Here is a 19,550-nt window from a genome sequence, read left to right as displayed (position 1 = left end):
CGGATGGGGTCGTCGTAGCCCGCCTGGACCCTCTGCTGGGACAGCAGTTGCTGACAGAAAAGCCAGTTCTGGGCATCCAGGGTTGTTGTTGAGAAACGGAAAGGGAAAGCAGAAAATGAATTCTGCCGGCAGTCTGTAGGGTTGCACGCAAATACCTGCACTGGGTGAGGATGTGTAATTTCCAGAGTAAAAACAATGGCTGCAAGCACATTGTAAATGCCTTGCTCAATCCTTGTCTGCGGAAGACATTCTTTTGAAAAACAGATTGCACATACTGCATTTTACACGCCTTCGTTCTGCGAGCATTGCGTGTCAATACAGCCTGGAGCAGTGGTGACAACAGCTCAGGTAACCTGGCCTTACAGGGTATATCTGGTTCTTTCATCTGAACAGCTAAACCCACAAGTACAATCTCCACCCACCTGAGAATACGCTATATGCGCGCGCGCGCACACGCACGCACACACGCACGCACACACACATACACACGCGGGCACACGCACACACACGCACACACATGTACGTCTTGGCAGTTACAACAGACACAGCACAGTGATTGTTTCTACACAGACTGGAAGTGGCTGCAACAGCTCGGGATGTGGATATGCAGCGCTCAGCCAAAATGCTTCCTTCTAGTGCCCTCATAAGATTTCTCTGCAGAACCCAAGTATAAACCATGCTATCACTGCACTGCCACTTTGCTCCAAATAATAAAACGAGAATTGCCGCCAATCTTATTATATTGCTTCTCCTAGCTGTAACATTGCAGTAGTGGCCTGCTGCTCATAAGCTGATTAACAGAAATGTCCATCAAAAAGGTAAAAAAGAAGAGAGGGAGGAGGCGTACCGTTCGATGCGTTCCCGGTGTCACTCCAGGCAGCTGGCATCTCCACTGGAGCCAGCCTCCAGGGTCGCCAGCTTTTCTCTTTGCCTCACAATCTCCTTGTCTGCACTAACGGGAAACGAACAAAGAAACGCAGAAAGGGGTGACTTTGCATACGTGATGACATTTACGTGTAGACAGGAGACCAAGCTACAGGTATCACAGCACAGGACAAATTAAAAAGCTGCTAGGTGAGTGGGTGTGACACGCGCTCTGTAGTTTACAGAGATAAAAGCACATAGCAGGGTTACCATGTTCTTTGCTTTCGCTGTTGTGAACATTCCAATATCTGAATTTTAAGGAATCGCTCATGACAACTGCAAGCAGGCTGGGCTTTTCCGTCCATCCTACCCAAGGACCAACTGGCTGCACACAGTTATCCGATCATACAGTGAAAAAGAATTCTAAAAGGGGCTAAGACCACTGAAGTACTCTCACCTACTCAGCCCTCAAATTTCAGGCTTGCGTGTTTCCATGAGAACACCATATAAGATGTCAGTCTTTGGTGAGGAGACTGTTCCTTGCAACCGATACAATGCATACCTGAAGATAACCCTTTTAAATGCCGTAGCGAACTTGTCATTGCACTGTCTTGAAGCAGCAACCTTAAAGTGCACTGGAAGGGAGCTGCTGAAGTGCATCAATTGCCGTGCTACTCGCCCTCTCATCGCCATAGTCGTCCCAATACTCCCGTCTCCTTTTTGGCTCTCTCTGCCCCCAGCCAACTCAGCTAAGTTTTGTTTTCTCCACATTCGAGATACAACTCCCACCCACCTGAGTTTGACCCCCGTCATAAAAGCTTACGTCCAACTATTAAGATCCTAAAGGGTATGACCTGCCTTGGTTTTTTGCCGAGAAGAAAATTCATTCTAAACTTTCCTTTTAATTGACACAGTACGTTTATTACATAAGGGTGTCACAAAGGCCCCCAGACCTGCACTAATTCTGTTAGACCCATCGATAATGGAAGTTAAACCTCAGAAAGCATCACACAAAGTAGGGTATCCATGAAAGTTCAGTCGATTATTTTGCGAACACAAAGGTCTGCAGTTTACTTGTATATGATGCTCGTATACATGAGTGAATTTATGTGTGAGTAAACATAACTAAAAAAACAATTATTTTACACTTCCAAATACTCCTTGATCTCTATAAAAATATAAAGCCATACAATGCGGTAAAAAATATCGATAAAGAAAGTAAAAAAAACGTGGTTAAAGAAAAAAAAGAGGGGGGAAAAGTGGGCGTCAACAAGACGCAAAAATAAGACTTGACGGATAAAGCAGAGAGTTACCAAGAAATTAGGCCTTCTTGGAATGATTTGAACACTTGGCCCTTCTGATTGATTATGAGTGATAGCGCGTCGACACCACACAGGCGATGAGGCACGCCGTAGTGGAGGGCTCTGGATTAATTTTGACCTCCTGGGGGTCTTTAACCGCGCACCAAAATCTCAAACACACGGACGTCTTTGCTTTTTGCCTGCATCAGAAAAACGGCCGCCGCAGCCGGGAATCGAACCCGCGTTCTTGGGAACACTTGGCGCTCCAGGCACAGATCTATAGAAATGCGTACTTTCGTTATACGCACACTTAACTTCTTGTTCATACTCTATAATGGAGAGAATGAAGCCTGTGGCCCCAAACACTCAGCAGTACAATGTCTAATCTACTTACGTAGGAACGTTTCCCCAGAAATGACTAGGGAGTCAGTGTGATAGTTGCTAAGCTATGGCGTTGTGTAGCAACTTACGTATTCAGAGAAGACGCAATTCAAAAAGCCTGAAATGAAAAAACTGAAAACATTCACCTCGCGCCTCAGGTCACAAGTTCATCTCAAAACTGGTGTTGGCCAAGCAAACTCCTCTCAGCCCAGTGTAGAGTCCATAGCTACCTCTTCCCCTGAGGGCCTTCACGAGCCGGGAGTCTTCGGCCTGGAGATTGGCGGACATCTGTTCCTCATTGCTGATCTGCTCTCTCAGCAGCTGCCTCTCCCTCAGCTGCGCCGGCTGATAGCGGGGAAAGGAGAGGTGCAATCAAGCACTTCAACCCTCCCCTTCACATTTTGCGTTTCCGAGAGTGAATGAAGCAAGGAAAACGCCTGCTGAGTTTGCGACATTGGCAAGACAAGGCAACTGCAGCACTCTGCTACAGCTGAACATGTGAACTAGAGGCAGTTTCAGGCCTGTTTAAAAACGATGGAGAGATAACAAGAGGACAAAACTAGCAGGGGCAATTCGGCCAGTTTAGTGGCTGCTGTCTTCGCATCCGCAGAAAGAACATGGAGAGGAAAGTTAAGGCATCAGAGGGACGCTTGACAAGATGTTTTAAGACAAATCAGTCACGCGAGTAAGGAGAAAATTTCAAAGCAGCGATGGAGAGTAACAGAGGTGCTCCTTACGGTATCATCAGTCTGAAAAAAATTGGGTTAGGCTAGGCTGTTTTATATTAGGTTAGGTTAGATTTCATTTGGTTAGGTTAGGTTATTTTATGTTTTCTGAGCAATAAATGGTTGTTGTCGAGTGGTCTGGTTGAAAGGGAGTATCGTGTTCATCACTCAAACTTCACACACAAACTCAAAACTCAAAAGAAACCCCGAAACTGTGCGTACAGGTTCAGGCAGAAAAGAGGTTGGTGCACAGCGCTGACGACAGCGGATTGCCACAGCTGCAAAGTTGACCAGCAAGAGCCAATAGGGCAGCCGTAACCGCAATGACGTCATTTCGGCCATGCCAGGGGTGCATTAGAGGAAAATTTAAGAGAGCGCGGTTGGTTTTTCTACGACTTTCACAGCGATTTGCATCTTCATCGTTTCCCGTGCACGTGTTATATTTGGCTCAGGTATTCCTGGCAGTGTAATCTAAACGTCGCCCCGGTTTACTTGCACTGCTCAGAGAGTGTTGCAGGGTCCCTTTGAGTGCTCCATTCTGCGAAAAGCATCGTCACTGTTGTGGTGGTGTTTGTCCAGTCAAGAAAATGGCAGCCACTGTAAAGGGTCTGCAGAGCAGCAGCCCGATCTATCTGCACACATTGCCAGCAGAGAGCAAAAGTTGTTGCCGGTGACATTCCTTTCTTTGTGGCACATACCCAGTTGGGGGATTGGCCAGGAACCGCGAGCTTTGAGGGGCTAATGTGCCCACTCCACAGAACTCGCTAAACTGTGAATTGGAAACATAAAATTTGTCGAATAGGGTGCGTACTGTGTGAGAACTGAACGTGATGACACCCGAGTGGAACAGGTGCACGCCAGCTGCACAGAACCCTGATTCCAAGGGAGGCTGTGGCATGTGCCAGTCTGCCTGTGGATGTAATTCGTGCCGTAAGATGAAGAAACGGAAGCGAAGGGAGAGACGCATACGAGGTGTAGCAAAAAAGAAGCCGGTCAAAGTAATTCGTGCCAAAAGACAACCAAGTGAAAGCAAAGAAAGAGACGCAAATACTATCTAGTAGTAACGAAGTTGCTATAAAGTATCATTAGGCTTTCATCTTCAAGGAACGTAAGCATATGTAAGTGCCTCGAGAATTTTTTTAAATTGAGAATTAGGTTCAAAACTACATTTATATATGACAATACTGGTGGACAGCAAAATAAAAATTTTAAGTGTATTGTAGCTATTACAATTCGTTACCTTATTGCAACTGGGAACCGTTCCTTTCAGAGAAATCGTGGGAAACAAATGACAGAAACCAAGGCGAGAATGCTAATACAGTAAAAGTTCGTCACAAGAGACACTGTTACAAGAGACACTTATTAATAAGATACATTTGAATAAAACTGGTCTGGTTGGTTTTCCTACCTTCACCATTGCATACAAGGAACCTTGGTTATTGGTTACAAGAGACATGTTTCCCATGTCCTTAGGGTGTTTCTTGTTATGAGGCTTTATGTATTTAAGGAAGCAAGCATCAACTCTCAACCAATGGTATTACATGAAAGCCAAGCTTATATGAACGGTCATTAACAAATGAAATGCGAACACGAAAATACGAACCAGAACACGCAAAATTAAAAAAAAAAAACTTTTGGTGGAGGTCTACTAATGGCACGCTATTGGCATATTGGGAAAGCCACAATTCCCAACTTTGTTTCTGTAACCACGGCATGTGCCATTTTAACTTCCATGGCAAAAAATCATGCTATTTGCTCTGGTTCATATTTTCGTGTTCGCGTTTCCATTGTCCATGACTGTACTGACATGTTCCCATGCTCTTCTATGCAGACAAGTTCATGAAACCCAAGAAAGCATGACAGCGGAAGACTAAGGGCAAAATAGCTGAAACACACCTTTCAGAGTGAATTGTGAAAGAGCGTCTGACAGCCATACACCACAGATCATGTGAGTGAGCCAAGAAGAACCATGAATTGGTGGGGCAACAGAGAAAAAACTGAACACATAAGTGTTCATTTGGTGAAAAACTATCGTCCTTGCAGAAAACAGTGAGAAATGCGAAACAGAACAAGTGAAGTAAATCCATACTGTGAATCCACACTGTAGAGACGACATGACACACAACGCCTGTGCTGTAACGAACAAAATGAAAAATTATACCCTGCATCACACAACAAAAACAAAAATAACGAACAAAATGAAAAATTATACCCTGCATCACACAACAAAAACAAAAATAAAAAGTCCAAAAAAACAAACTGAAACAGCAAAAAACTATTGAAATCCATGTACGTGTGGCATTTGCACAAAACTATGTTTCTTAGTGAAGCTTACATGTTTAATCTATGGGTCTATTCGATTCAGCCTGCACCTCTTGAACCAGTTCACAGCGGTGCAAAGTGGGTTCCGCCATCGGCGGAACCAGCCCTGCACTTTTTTCGTCTGCTTCTGCACCTCCTCGGCAGGGAGTGCAGGCAAAGCCGTGAACCCGTCCTGCACCCGTCGGCACCACCGGTGAATCGAACGGCACGGTTCAGGTGCCGCGAGCTGCACCGCTGAAACGAACGGCGAAGTGCGGCACCGCCTGAACTGGTTCACGCGGTGCAGGTGAAACGAATAGACCCTATCTAATAAGGTAGATGTGCATGATTTGTCGAAAGAAAAGCCCCTAAAATGAAGGGAAGCGTCCCAGTAATGCTTGTTAGTAGCCGCCTTTTCCTCACATATCAACCGACAACCATTCAGTCACACATGACTTTATCGCTGACTTGCTTCAATGCCAATCTACTGTAGAGCCAACAAAATGATATCAAAGCTGCAGATGTGGTTTGGCACATAGCGCAGACTGCCCGCCTCTAAAAATAATCGTTCTGTTCGCTCGGCGCGCCTCAGAACGCACCCCCGGGTTCCTTGAATATTTGGAACAATGAGGCACCAGCACCACAATCAAGAAAATTGGCATGCAGTTACTGACTATCGAAGGACCCCCGTGCGCACTCACCTACCTCGACAGCAGGCGCTGAGCCAGAAGGTGTTGCGCCGATAGTTTTCCCGCACTGCTAGCTTGGTACTATCTCGATCCTAGTTGGGGTGAACACGGGAGCGCGTGTCATTCCGTGCACGGGAGACGCCTGTCGGCGTTCCGGGTAACTTCGCACGCATGTGCAGTTCATTTGCAACGAGGCTATGTGTGATCGCGCGCATCACGTCACCAAGACGCCCACTGGTCGTCTGCTATGCCGATTGTCGTCTGCTCTCCACTCTGATTGCGTGAGCCAAGCACCCCGCTGCATTGTAAAACTATTGTTGGCCCGTTGCTTTCCTTTTCTTTCCGCTAGTTTCCAGTGAGAAGTTTTAAGAGGTGATCCAGGAATTGTGTCGGCTCTTTACGAGTCGCTTCCCAAATTTCTGAGGTTATTGCGGCCGGCGGAGAAATGACACGCTACTAATCAGTGCGGCCTTTGCTAAAAAATAACACTGTTTTCTTGGGAGAAAAAGATCCAGGAAAAGATCGGTGTTTTCTCCTTGCTTGCAGCCAATAATATTGTTCGTGTTTTACCAGAAACACTCACTCCGTGAACGTTTTATAGTGATGAAACTAGCACGTTGTTCAGCGCAGCCTGCTAGAAATAGTTTCACAATGCAACGGATGGCTCGGCTCACGCAACCAGAAAGAGGAGAGCAGACGACATTCGGCATAGCAGACGACAAGTGGGCATCTTGGTGACGTGGTGCACGCGATGGACACATAGCCTCGTTGCAAACGAACTGTGCATGCGTGCGAAGTTACCCGGAACGCCGGCAGGCGGCTCCCACTCTCAGAATGGCACGCACTCCCGTGTTCACCCCAACTGTGATCAAGATAGTACATTTTATTTTCTGGCCGCCTGTACCAACCTGATTAAGCAGGGAAAAGTTCATTAATGAACATTACTGAAGAATAATACTCAGGGTCCCTTTTAGTGCACCTACTGCTGCCGACAATTAAAGTGGCATGCAGGTCTGGAGACACGGGGTAAAAACAAAACCCAGGGTTATTAAAAATATTCAAGAAAATTTCGCTATGCTAAGAAGGTAACGTACCACATAAGACAAACTTCAAAGCGTGCATAAAGTTAGCATAAGGTTCAAAATGTAGCCAAAGACGTATTTTATGAAAGGACTAGGGAGGAAACGTCACGAAGACATGTCAGTGCTAGTGCTAAACTGACTAGGTTAAAAAAAAAAAAACATTTGTTTGCATGTTCGCTTGTAGATGACAAAACCAGAATCGATGTGAGAAGCCGAGTAGTCGCTTCTCAGCATATATTTGGGAAGCTGGAAGGTCGGTTCGTGCGGGAGGTACTTTCGGAAAGACTAATTAAACTGCATTTTCCCCCTAGTCTTTCTCAGAGTCTAACACTTCTGTGATGCGCCGAAAACTCGTCAGTCCTCCAGACTACCTCAGGTCGAGATGCAAGCTAGCATTTCAGAGTTTTTCAGTGGGGGGGCAGCTAAGGAGGGGGTTGTAGCTTCGAGAATGAGCGAGTAGTCGCGAAATAACCAAAGAACTTTGAACTGGCGAGTCTGCATGTTTTTGAGTAAACTGAGTGACAGGCTCTCAGGAAACACCCCAAAGTTCTGTATGACCAACGCACTCACGGGGTCTGCCCTCAAAAGCTTCCAACGACCACCATCCCCCCCAAGAGAACCACTCCCATTCGAAAAAGAAAAGAGAATGACGGTGGGAGCTTACTGTATCGGTGGCACGGTATATTACCTTCGTACGGTCGCGCGGTCAGTCCTCGCGCGCCTCGCGCTGTTTCGGATCACGCGCTTAGTCCTCCCTGTTCTGCGGCCATGCTTAGACCAACGTTTTTAGATTAAAAGAGCGCGCACTCGCCACGGCGGCGGAGCTGGGCGGAGCGGCCCCATCCTGTCGCCCGCGCAGCGGCGGCGCTGCGGTTGTGTCGAGGTAAGGGGTGCCTCGATGCGTCGAGGTCGCTCCTCCTGAAGTAGTCTGCTACTGCTCCGTGTTGAACAGCGCAAGCGAGTAGCTTTGCTTCAGTGTAAAGCCCTTGAAGTAGATTGAAAAGAGGTAGTTGGATAATACCCAGTGCAGTAAAAATAAAAGCAATAATAGTACTCCCAAAAAATTGGAGTTGTTTGCATGTAGCAGGGCTCCTGCAGTACTCGGTTTTAATCAGACAGATTTCGCTGCTTAGCGTAAACCTATGTTTAAGCCAGGTCACACGGAACACACGCCAGGTCACACACGTAGCATAAATAAAAGATGTACATAAAAGATGCTACGTGTATTATGAAGGAATGCCGTTGGGCTTTTGGATTTGTGGCCGCCCCTGTCAATGCGACCATGCGCCTAAACGGTGCATTGTTTTCTTTTTTTTCGGTTTTTCGCACTTGATCTCACCCCCACTGCTCTCTGCGCATGCGCCGCGTTGCTATGGTAACGGAGGCGCGTCGCTTCGTCGTCTGCTTCCTCTCCGCCGCGGCTGCGCGTCGCGGCGCCGAAGTCAAACGGGAGCGCGCGGCACGCCGGTCGTCGATGCGCGCCGTCGGCAACGAGAAGCGTGTAGCCGCGTATGCGATCGCGATGGTAACAAAACAAAAACAAAAACAAAAAAAAAAGAAAGAAAAGAAGAAGATTCGAACGTGGAGATCTAGGCATTGGGCACATTTGGCTCAGCCTAGCGATGAAAAGCTGATCTCACGATTCATGTCGTATTTCGAAATGCGCTGGTTGTGACTAAGCTAACCGGCGCTAGCATGGGCTTTCATTGCGATGGTCACTTGATACAATCGGCGCCCTTGGCTGTGCATCCCATCCTCGTAGCGCCTGTTTCAGAACTGTTTACGCAAATGATCAACTTTTGTAAGCTGTGTATTTGATGTGCTTCCTGCTTTGTCGGGGACGATGCTAGTCTCGTACGTGTTGCTCAGTCTTTTTGTTGATGTCGAAGTTGTTATATTGACCCTCCTGTGCTGGGCCTAAACAGAGGCCTGCTTTACAAACAAACAAACAATGAAATAAATAAATAAATAAATAAATAATAAATAAATATTTTTATTACTAACTATTCATTGAAAACCCGAATGAAAAGGGCAAAGGTTACGCGCAACTGCAGGGTTGAAAGCCTTCCACGCGCGCAGTGTTTTTTTCTTTTTTTTCATTAGGCCGGGAAAGATGAACCACGTAATGAAAGAAGCTTCATCCCATGGTTGTTTTTCGGCTCTTTCATAGACCCCACAAAGCAGAATTCGCTTCTATCTAAACGCTCTCAAGCAGACGCCTTCATACACCGCACAAGGCGTGTTTACATCGTGCATTTAAAGTTGCCAAAAATTACGCAATAATAAAAATATAATACACGTGCCGTCATTGCGTAGAAAACGTCAAGGCGTCTTAAGCATTTCTTTTGTTCGGGCCCTGATCGTTTGAGATGGATTATGCCATTCTTCAATGACAAAGGGAGACTGGTTATAGCACAGGATCCATGAATCATTCATTTATTTAAAAATAAACAAAGCACAGAACATATTTATTACGTGCAAGAATTAACACCAGTTTTGTTGAATATACACGTATGGGGTACACAGTGTAGGAAAACATATCAAAATAGGAAACTGCTCCTGACTCAAAATTGCTAAACCAGAACAAAGTGTACTAAACCAGAATGAGAGCGTAGATTGTGTCCTCTAGTAACTCTATGAGAGTGATTTCACGTGTCCCAGAAACAATATATTCATCAAATAAAAACAGGACAGGCAAAACAAAGCATACATGTTTTGCTAATGACAAAAAAATGCGTCCCATGACCAGATGCGCGTACATGGATTATGTTACTAGAAGCTGTGAAATATATACCTAACTCTGGCTCTCTTGGGCTGTAGGATTCAAAAAAAAATTTCTCTTGGCTCTGAAACAACGGTATGTATCAAACCGGGTGCTTTATACAATCCCCTCAACATTTCTGCTTTCTACCCTACCCGGCCACGAGAAAGCCGGTGTTCCTTGAGAGGCAAGGACTTCTTTGTGGGCAGATCCTTCACTTCCATTCCATCTACTGACACTTCCGTTCCTTTCTTCCGTTTTAATCCTGAGCACCCCTTTGTAGGTGAACCTCTAATAGCAATTCCACTACTTGTGGCCACATTTTCCTTGGCAATGCTTTCGGATTCACCGAGCAGAGAAAGTATGCGCTGTAGCGCTGTCTGGTCGTGAACGTAGCAAAGAGAAGACAGAACTTGGGAGCTCTTAGCTCTTATCTGCGACTTTAGGTGGTGCGTCGTTTGCTGAGAAGCCCTGGGCAACTCTGATGCACAGCATTTGGCAGTATCTCCTCCGTCAGCATCAGCTGATGCTACTTGCTGTTCGTCGTCCTTTGGCGAGTCAGCTTCCGAGTCCATTTCAGACAATGTCGTACTGATGGCCCTGAGGGAAGTTAAATACGGTCCGTCCCCCTGTATACGCCGCCGGGAGGCGAGGAAATGTCCATCCATCGACGAGCAAAAATACTGCGCCGAAATGCTTGCACGGTAGCTTGGACTTTTTAAAGGCCAAGCAGAAACAACTTGGGAGGTTGAAGTCCACTTCATGGAAACCACGTCCTTCCCGTTCAGACTTAATCTGAAAAGTTCCCTCCTTAGTTCCAGATGTTACATCCTCGCTACTATACTCTGACGCCCTTGTTAAGCGCTCCATGACGTGCTTTATTACAGCAGGTGGCCGTCCATGCAGGTAACTAGGCACGCTTTCATGATAGAGGCGGTAGCTCGATGAGAAGCTGATGTTTGCCTGAATGAGTTGCGCCTGTTTTTCAGGGAAGAATTTTTCTACTAGCGTTTGAAGAAGGCCTCGCATGCTACGCCGCCCGCTGTTTCCAGCCAAGCACATTTTCAGTGTCTTGTTCTTGGACTCTGTTCCATTATTTGTATTGAATAGAAGGTCTAACCGATACATCTTCACCCACATCTCCAGTACAGACAGCCAATTCTGGGTAATATATGACTGAAGCTTCTAATTTTGTGGCCACTGAGGGGACAGCTTCAAATTGTCCAGCGCAATTTTCAGTTCACCTTCACTTGTGCTAGACGCTACCTCCCTCATGAGTTTCTTCACAGTGGGGATGTCCTCCACTTCATTTTCTTTCTTTTTTTTTTGCCTGCTCACGATGAAATGCACACATTGCAGTGCGGCTCAACGAAAAAAACTGCATTGAGGGCAGCAATCTCTGCCTGACTGTAATCTACCATCTAGTACTTCGGATTACGGTGTGGGTTCCAATCCTTGAAGATTTGAAGCGCCTCCTCAGTGCACTCAGCGGTCTCAAACTGAACCACGAAGGCCCCTACAACAGCAAAATTACTCGAAGTCTTTACCACAATCAAAATAGTGGAGAAGAGTAATGCGTAGTTTTGTATGTAGCGTCCAAGCAAACTACATCGCCACCGTACTTGAGCAAAAGCTTTCGCATAAACTCTGTTTGGATGCAAAGCAACAGAGTTCCGTCACACTCTCCTGCTACAGTGTGCAGAACATCTGCATCAGATGGTGCCAACTGCTTTTCATCTCCCTCTGGTAAGCTAGCCTCAGTATCTTTCGTCCGATAGGGACGAAAAACGCATTTTGTGTTGTTGGTGCCTTTAGTCACAGCTGCTCCACATATGCGGCACCGTTTTCCTGGTCTACAGAGCTGCACCTGTCATTCCTGAGTGCTCTTTGGATGTGGTCCTTGATATCTGCTCTTGTAGAATAAAAATCCCTACGTGCTGATGAGGGACACTGCCTTCTTTTATTTCTTTTTTTGTTTTGTTTTTGTTTTTGTTTCCATCGCGATCGCATACGCGCCTACACGCTTCTCGTTGCAGACGCCGCGCATCGACGAGCGGCGTGCCGCGCGCTCCCGTTTGACTTCGGCGCCGCGGCGCGCAGCCGCGGCGGAGAGGAAGCAGACGACGAAGCGACGTGCCTCCGTTGCCATAGCAACGCGGCGCATGCGCAGAGAGCAGTGGCGGTGAGATCAAGTGCGAAAAACCGGTCCCTGTTTTCTGTGAGTAACACTACTGCTGGAGTAATTTTACCACCGCATTTACTGTCAGAATGCCTCACATATCCCAGGTAGCACAAACGAGCTTAATCTACTATCAGGGTTTTTCAGGACGAAAGAAATGGCTTGTAAACATCCCAGACAATCCTATAACGCTTTCGCGGCGTTTTAGAGGGGTCTTAAATCACGTCTAATGTCCAGCGGGTATTACTATTTCTAGACAACTTATTTACCCGCTTTAAAACGTCTTTGGAAATCGGTCTAAAAGTGGGATTTTGCAAGAGCTGTATAAGTCCGTCAATGTGGCTTTTCAATCGACATTTTAGATGGTTTAAAGACGTCTCGATAATTACGGTCTAGAAAAGGGCTTTGGAAAGACGGTAAGAATCCGTTTCTTGGGATATTTAGAGCCGCATTTTATACCTATAAAATACGGCTGCATTAGCCCGCTCCCCTACTACCCCCCCCCCTCCCCCGGAGGTGATGCTAGGCGTGAATGCGGCCATTTTGCTGCACGCATTCGCAATAAAAAGGCCTTTGGTTTTAGAAAACATTTTATTTGAGACCAAGCAAACAAAATACCATTACCATTCAAAACACACAATTTAGTGGGAAAATCTTCCTTGCACGTTCCAAAAGCAACATTATACAAAAACACTACATGAATTCAGTGCAAATAAAACATTGAACAAAAAAGATCAATTCAAGAAACTTGTACCAGCAGGTCCACAAATTTTCACTTTCTTATTTTTAAAGCAAGAATGAAGCGCACACAAAACATTGAAAACAAAACAAAAATAATCAATGCAAGAAACTTGTACAATCAGGTCCACAACTCTGCGCATTTTCTTATAAATATTTGGAGGCAAGAATGCAGCACAAATAAAACATTGTACAAAAAAGGGTATACATGCAAGAAACTTGCACTACCACGTCCACAACTTTGTACATTTGCGTATGGTTATTTGAAAGCAAGAATGCAACACAAATAAAGCACTGACAAAAAACGGTCAATCCCAGAAAATTTTATCATCAAGTTCACAACTTTATACATTTGCTTTTCACGTTTAAACAACAAAATGCAAGGACAACTGGTTCTGCAAAAAATGACCGCCACTTAGGAAAGTGAAACAATTAAACTGAATTTATTTAAAAGATCACATTGCAAAGAGTGTACAAGAAAATGACTAGGCAGAATGCCAGTGCTCACCTGGCGCCAGCAACGTTGAAAACTTTTTCTAAACAAATTAAAAGCCATGTGTAGCATGCAGACACTTTTCTCCTTGGAATAAGCACCATAAGCACTGGTTAAACCCCCTTCTAAAAAATGACTACTGCAAACAGCACCTGCTAACACACCATAAAAAGAACATTTACTGGTCTGGATAACAAAAACTGAAACAGTGCCGAAAAGCGCACGCAATGAAAAGGTGAATGAGTATACTGGACAAGTCAAATACGGATGACAGCCACTGCAGCTAAACAAATGAGTTTCATTCATCTGCACTCGCTACCACCTTGGGTTACCCCGAATATTAAGGGCATGAAAAAAGACTGCCCAATTGCGTTAGAGCAAACAGCAGTGTAGTCAGTTTTCCCTGCTCCGTCATTTAACGTTACACTGTCCACGAGGCTGCTACAAGCACTTACTTGCTGTGCCAAATACCCGTACGTCGTGCTTTTTGAAGGAAGGGTCCGGTCGGTCAAATTGAGTAATTGCCTTTTTTAGCCGTGTTGTACTGTAGGCGACCGGCCAAAAGCAAATCTTGTCTCATACCCATGAAGAAGGTACCGCGCCTCCACTTCATCAGTCTTCAGGTAGTACCGCACAACTGTAAAGGCTGAAACAGGCACGTTGCATTAGTGCACTTGCAACACGGAAGCCTGAAAGTTTTGCACGTAAACTGGCGTTTACTGAAATTTCAGCAGGAAGTAACCTCCAGTTGTGAAATTAAAGAAGTCAAAAGCGCACACATGAGAACACTGATGAAAGCTGTTTAGCAGTTGTAAATAGACAGAACGAAAATAAAAAAATTCAACGCTCGCATGCATGGAAGAAATAATGTTTCGAGCTGATATATTTTATGAATCGCTTTAAAATATTCAAAAATAGCAATCCCACGATATTTCCGCACTACTTTAATGTAATGCTGCCCAAGGATCGAGCCTTATCGCGAACCGGGTTTTGACGTAATTACAACGCTTACCTCGTCAATCATCGGGCTGGGGTCATGTCGCCAGGTCGACGTCGGGTTCTAAGTTCTGAGACAAAGCAGGGAGTGGTTGGAACCTCCGTACGCAACACGCGGCAATGCGTGGATTTGAATTGTTGCAAAAAAAAAAAAATAAACAGGCGCAAATAAAAGCGCAGTTTGGCTTAGAGCAGAGAGACACGCACGTTGTAGACGGTTTGCTGAGCTTTATCGGCATCAAAACACGGACACCTGAACGCTACGGCGCGCTAAAGACCGCGTGCGTTCACCCACGATGCCCACGACGCCTTGCCATGCAGGCACTGCGTCACGTGGTACGGCATAATTCTCTCATAAGGAGTGAAACGAACCCGCTTGCTTGCGTACGAGTCGACCCTCCAGCTGGGATACTAAGGGTGAATGCAGGCTTACGAAGGATATCCCATAATTTTGAAGCCGACTTTCGCAAACATTATGGTGGAAGCGCAGCTTAGCGCTGCCGACCAATGATTCCAAGATAGAGCACAAGTTGTCGCTCAAGTAAACCGAAACACTTAACAAATGTTACAGTGCGAACAGTATATTTGAGAGCGATGCATGCAGTTGCTTACCCAAACGCTTCCTGCTTATAACTAGCCACGGCATTACGTATACAACATTTTAATACTTCACAACAGCGCGAAACTGCACACATCAAAACAACGTAACGGTGCTTGTATGGAAATAAAATGCTTTCCTTCGCAATCACGATCACAAATATCTCAGAAACATTTACGGTTCATAGCACGGCAGTCACATCGGGCGGAACAGATTCTGAAGTACGGACCCGGCACAAACTGCAAATTTATTACTTACAAAAATCCTCCCTGTTCTCTGCGCGTACTATGACAGCGATGCATGCAAAGAAGCTCCACCACCGCGCCGGCGTCGCAGAACAGCGCTGCCGCCAACTCTATGCCACTGGCTTTTGGCGCCAAAACTGATTACTCTCTAACCAGAGCGCGCCCAGACCATAGCCTCCATACGCATGCGGACGCTGCCAACGCGGCAGAGGAGGCCAGGAGGCAGAGGCGGAGAGCAAGGCTTTTACGTGAATTCTCTCCCACCGCTTTCTCAGTCACACGAGGCTACGAAAAATGGTGCGTTAAGGCACTACACCCTCGACAAAAGTATTGGCATGGGATTTTACGGACGGCTACAAGAAAGCCAGAGAACAACTGCTCAAAGCAGTTGTAAAAATACGTTTTAAAGACGCATTTTTCCGAGGGATCTTATCCTTGCAATTATTGACTAAGCCGTCTTCTCCAGTCTAAAATCCCTTTCTGACGTTTAATCCATGAATACGACGTTTTCTGGACATTCCGTGCTGCCTGCAGCATGGGATACGCAGTTTGCTTGGCTATGAAATAAAAATGTTCTGATACATACCCAGCTTTCTCGCTCAAAATTCCGACCTCTCAGGAACCTAGCGAAACCACTTCACGAAAGTGATATTTGGCATAAAGCAAGGAGCCAACGTGAACATCTAAATACTAAAAGTATATTCCAGGATTCTGAATATTTTGTGTGTAATTCTATGTCAAATCTTACTCCCCATGCATTTCTATGGGACGGTTTATATGGCTCAGGAACCTAGTCGCGCAATGTGCGAGACTTAAAACTGCGCACAAAGCAAGTTTTCTCCCCCAATGTTAGCTGCGCAAAATAACTTTACATTTCGCTGAAGAACTACGGAGTAATCGCTGTTGAAAGGACTGCCATGAGCGGGAAAGCTGCACATGTTAGCTGCCAAAGAGGCTCGTAATGGTGGATGAGAAATAAACAAGCGTCCGTCCAACTCGCTAACAAGTCATTTGGAACTGTTTTCTGTGGATTGCGAAAACAAATTAGCCGACTTTGTACAGGAATAATTGTTATTAGGTTAGCCTCAAACCAATAGGCTACAGTTCTAGCACCATCCTGAAAGCTAGTGAATAATCCGAGTTGTCCGACACCAGCGTGGTGTCATCAGCGCAGTACATTATAGTAGTTTTAGCAACAATAGCAAGATCATTAACAAACAAATTAAAAAGAAGAGGTGACAAAATATATCCTTGCGGGGCACCACTCTTAAGACTGATACAACTACTCAGCACTGATCCAAGTGATACTACTTGAGAACGATCCCGAAGGTAATTTTGAAACAGAGACAAATGGTACGCGGATGCCTTAACGGTATAATTTTTCGCAGAACACATCTTGGTTCAAGGTACTGCTGACGGTGGTCTCCCAGGAAAGACACACACTATTAGAGCGAGCCGCTTTCTGCTGACCATCAGTGAGATTGAATTCCCGCAAGGTATTTTTTTGCGCACGCAAAACAAAAATACACGCTACTCTAGCCTTTGTTTGTCCCAAACCCGAAGTCCTTTACGTGTAAATTTAGTAACATCAGCGAAAGAAATGGTTTCTTGATGTATGCCGCCCTAGAGACCACGTCCCGAGCTCATTTCGCGAGTATCCGTGTGTATTCCATATTTTCGCGGTCAACATCGAAATAATACGCCGTTTGAAATGTGAAAAAAAAAAAAAAAAAAAAAAAAAAACGCGCGTACACACCCCGGCTTTCGGTTTTGAGCGCCTCGAGCTTCGAACAGTTTTTTTTTTTTTTCGCAGACATGAAAAATATAATTAACTTGTAAATTTCGGAACACCATCCTTGCGCAAACTGAATACAGTTGGACATCTATAGCCAACGAAGTACGAAGTTTGGTTGGTCGCGCTTCATTTTTTTATTGCGGAAGTTTGCTATTCATCATAAGCATCGTAAGGAAAAACTAAATGTGCAGATACACGCCTGAGTGGCATTTATTCTTTTAACAGCAGAGCTTTTTAAGCTTTTAGTTCCGCCGTCCCGCGTAACAAGACAAAAAATCTGGGGAAGCTTGCAATAAGTTGCACAAGGCTTGAAACGTAGCGAAGCTGCAGGATTTCTTTCTACGTGAGCTCCAAGGGCAGATCACAGCGCAATTTTAGAAGTTTGAAATTGTTTATTGACATGCTACGTCGTCGCTTTGCACTGTGCTAGTCGTAGTCATCGACATATGCATCGAGCGACGCGCTCACGAGCGCTCGGCATTTCCTCGCTGCTCGGGGTTTCCGTTTTTTTTTGTTTGTTTGTTTGTTTGTTTGTTTGTTTGTTTGTTTGCAAAAGCCACTGGGCGTGCCGGGAACGCTCGGAGCACCGCGAGGCACGCGCTCACGAGAGTTCTACACAGAGCCGGATTAATACGGGGGCTGCAGCCCCGGGCCCCCAGCTGTCTGGGGACCCGGTCGACCATTTGAAAAAAAAAAAAAAATTCTTGAGTGTGCTTGCTCCCCGAATCGAAAGTTCATGGTTAGGCGCTTAAACCTCACCTTCACACCGAAGCTGACTAACTCGTAACAGGTGGGGAGGAGCGGGGGGTCCCCGCACGTTATCGTTGACAACCTTTGAGACTATTTCAATTCAATTAGCTTATTCCTACTCCTCCTTCTTATTTTCCCGAGGTTTCTGAGAAGACGTTTCGGAACAAAAGTCGCGGGTACACAGCTTGATGGGGCCTAAGAAGCCACATAAAAAAGGCCCCGAGCTCGGCTCCTGTCTTTGTCGACACAGGTTGTTTCGGTAGTCTTTTCGGTACACGTAGCTCTAAAGGCCCAACCACATGCACGCGTAAAATCGATGTACTCGCGCAACGACGCCTGCGGCGACATACGCCGCTGCCTTTACGCCGGCCGACGACGTCGGAGAGGGCGAGTAAACACAGAAAAGGCGGACCAAGGAGGGTAAAGTACAGCTCTCTCCCCTCCCAAATAATCTGGGACCAGACAATCAATGCCTCCTCTACACCGACGCCTCGGGCCCAGGAACACATGGAGTGACAGCGTGGACCAGCCCCACCCATCCAAGCATCGAAGGCCGTATTCCCTACGCCTCTGCCACATGCACCCCAATCCTGATGGAATTGCAGGCTATACACGACGCCCTGCTGTGTGCAGCCGCCTCCAATGAAGTCTTGACAACCATCAATCTTCATACCGACTCTACCCAAGCGATGTACTATCTGAAACAGGTTGCGCAGACCCCCATAATCTGCCAACGTATCCACCAGCTCCACAGCAAAATGCCATCAAAGGGGATTGTGTCATGGGTTCCTGGTCCCACCAGTATTGCAAGAAATGAATGGGATGACTTCCTGGCACACAACTGCCCAGCTCCATCATCCCCCGCCCAGATCCCAAGTGACCCATGGGCCACACGAATGGCTGCAAAGGAGGATCTTCGACGCCGAACGTGGGCTGTTATACCTCCGTGTTCGGTTCTCCTCCCCCTCAATCAGAGGTTGTACTACAAAGGATCCGACTGGGCGTGGCTCTTACTCCTGCGCGCCATACAGTCAAACCCGGCTATAACGAACCCGCGTAGAGCGAATTATGCTATATATCGAACAAAAATAATTCAGTTACGGAAATACATGGGAAACATATTCCTTATAACGAAGTTCACATCCGATATATCGAACTCTGCGAACTCTGCGCGCCAAGAATGGCCGCCGAAATGCATGGTCTCGGAGCGATGATTGAGATGTGGATTGCCCGCGACCACGGAGCAAGAGCCGAGACTGAGACATTGCGCCTTGCACGGAGCGACGTGACGCCCGACACTTTCCGTAACTGATTCCGACGCGCGGGACTCACGACGGAACCCGCCCCCTCAGCGAGTCCAGACCAAGACACCAGCATCGGTAAACTGGGGGGGGGAAATGAATGTTCCCGGAAGAGCTCGCCAATGTTCCCGATGATGTCGCGAGTGAAAGCCGCCCGACGCATATAATTAAGCGCTTTCGCCAGTCGATGTGCTCCGCCAAAGCTTCTTCGATTTTGGAGGACGCGGACTCGAACTGGTGCAAACAATGTTTCGTGTACAGAATGCTTTGCTAGTTGAAGCCGCCAAAAGGAAAGTGAAGACAAAAATCACGGCTTTTTTTTTTGCAAAGTAGGCAGTTAAGGCGGAAAAA

At 46.2% G+C, this 19,550-nt stretch overlaps 1 protein-coding gene across 8 annotated transcripts in view; it reads right to left on the bottom strand.

The window, feature by feature from the left end:
• Positions 1–8,186, bottom strand: part of LOC144167946 (uncharacterized) — a 42,050-nt gene extending 33,864 nt beyond the window's left edge. For 3 of the 8 annotated variants that reach the window (XM_077697090.1, XM_077697094.1, XM_077697067.1), the window contains exons 1-2: positions 8,032–8,186; positions 848–952 (exon numbers count right to left, since the gene is read on the bottom strand). The gene's annotated coding sequence lies outside the window, so the exon portion shown is untranslated. Of the gene's footprint in view, positions 1–847; positions 953–2,776; positions 2,892–6,277; positions 6,354–8,007 lie in introns of those variants that run through there. The other 5 variants (XM_077697072.1, XM_077697076.1, XM_077697079.1 and 2 more) reach the window with 5 other exon arrangements.
• Positions 8,187–19,550: the final 11,364 nt, after the last annotated feature.

This window comes from Haemaphysalis longicornis, unplaced genomic scaffold, assembly GCF_048455015.1.
Source record: "Haemaphysalis longicornis isolate Haplotype H1 unplaced genomic scaffold, Haemaphysalis longicornis Haplotype H1 scaffold_1, whole genome shotgun sequence".
Taxonomy (NCBI): domain Eukaryota; kingdom Metazoa; phylum Arthropoda; class Arachnida; order Ixodida; family Ixodidae; genus Haemaphysalis; species Haemaphysalis longicornis.
This window is presented reverse-complemented; position numbering and strand designations above follow the sequence as displayed.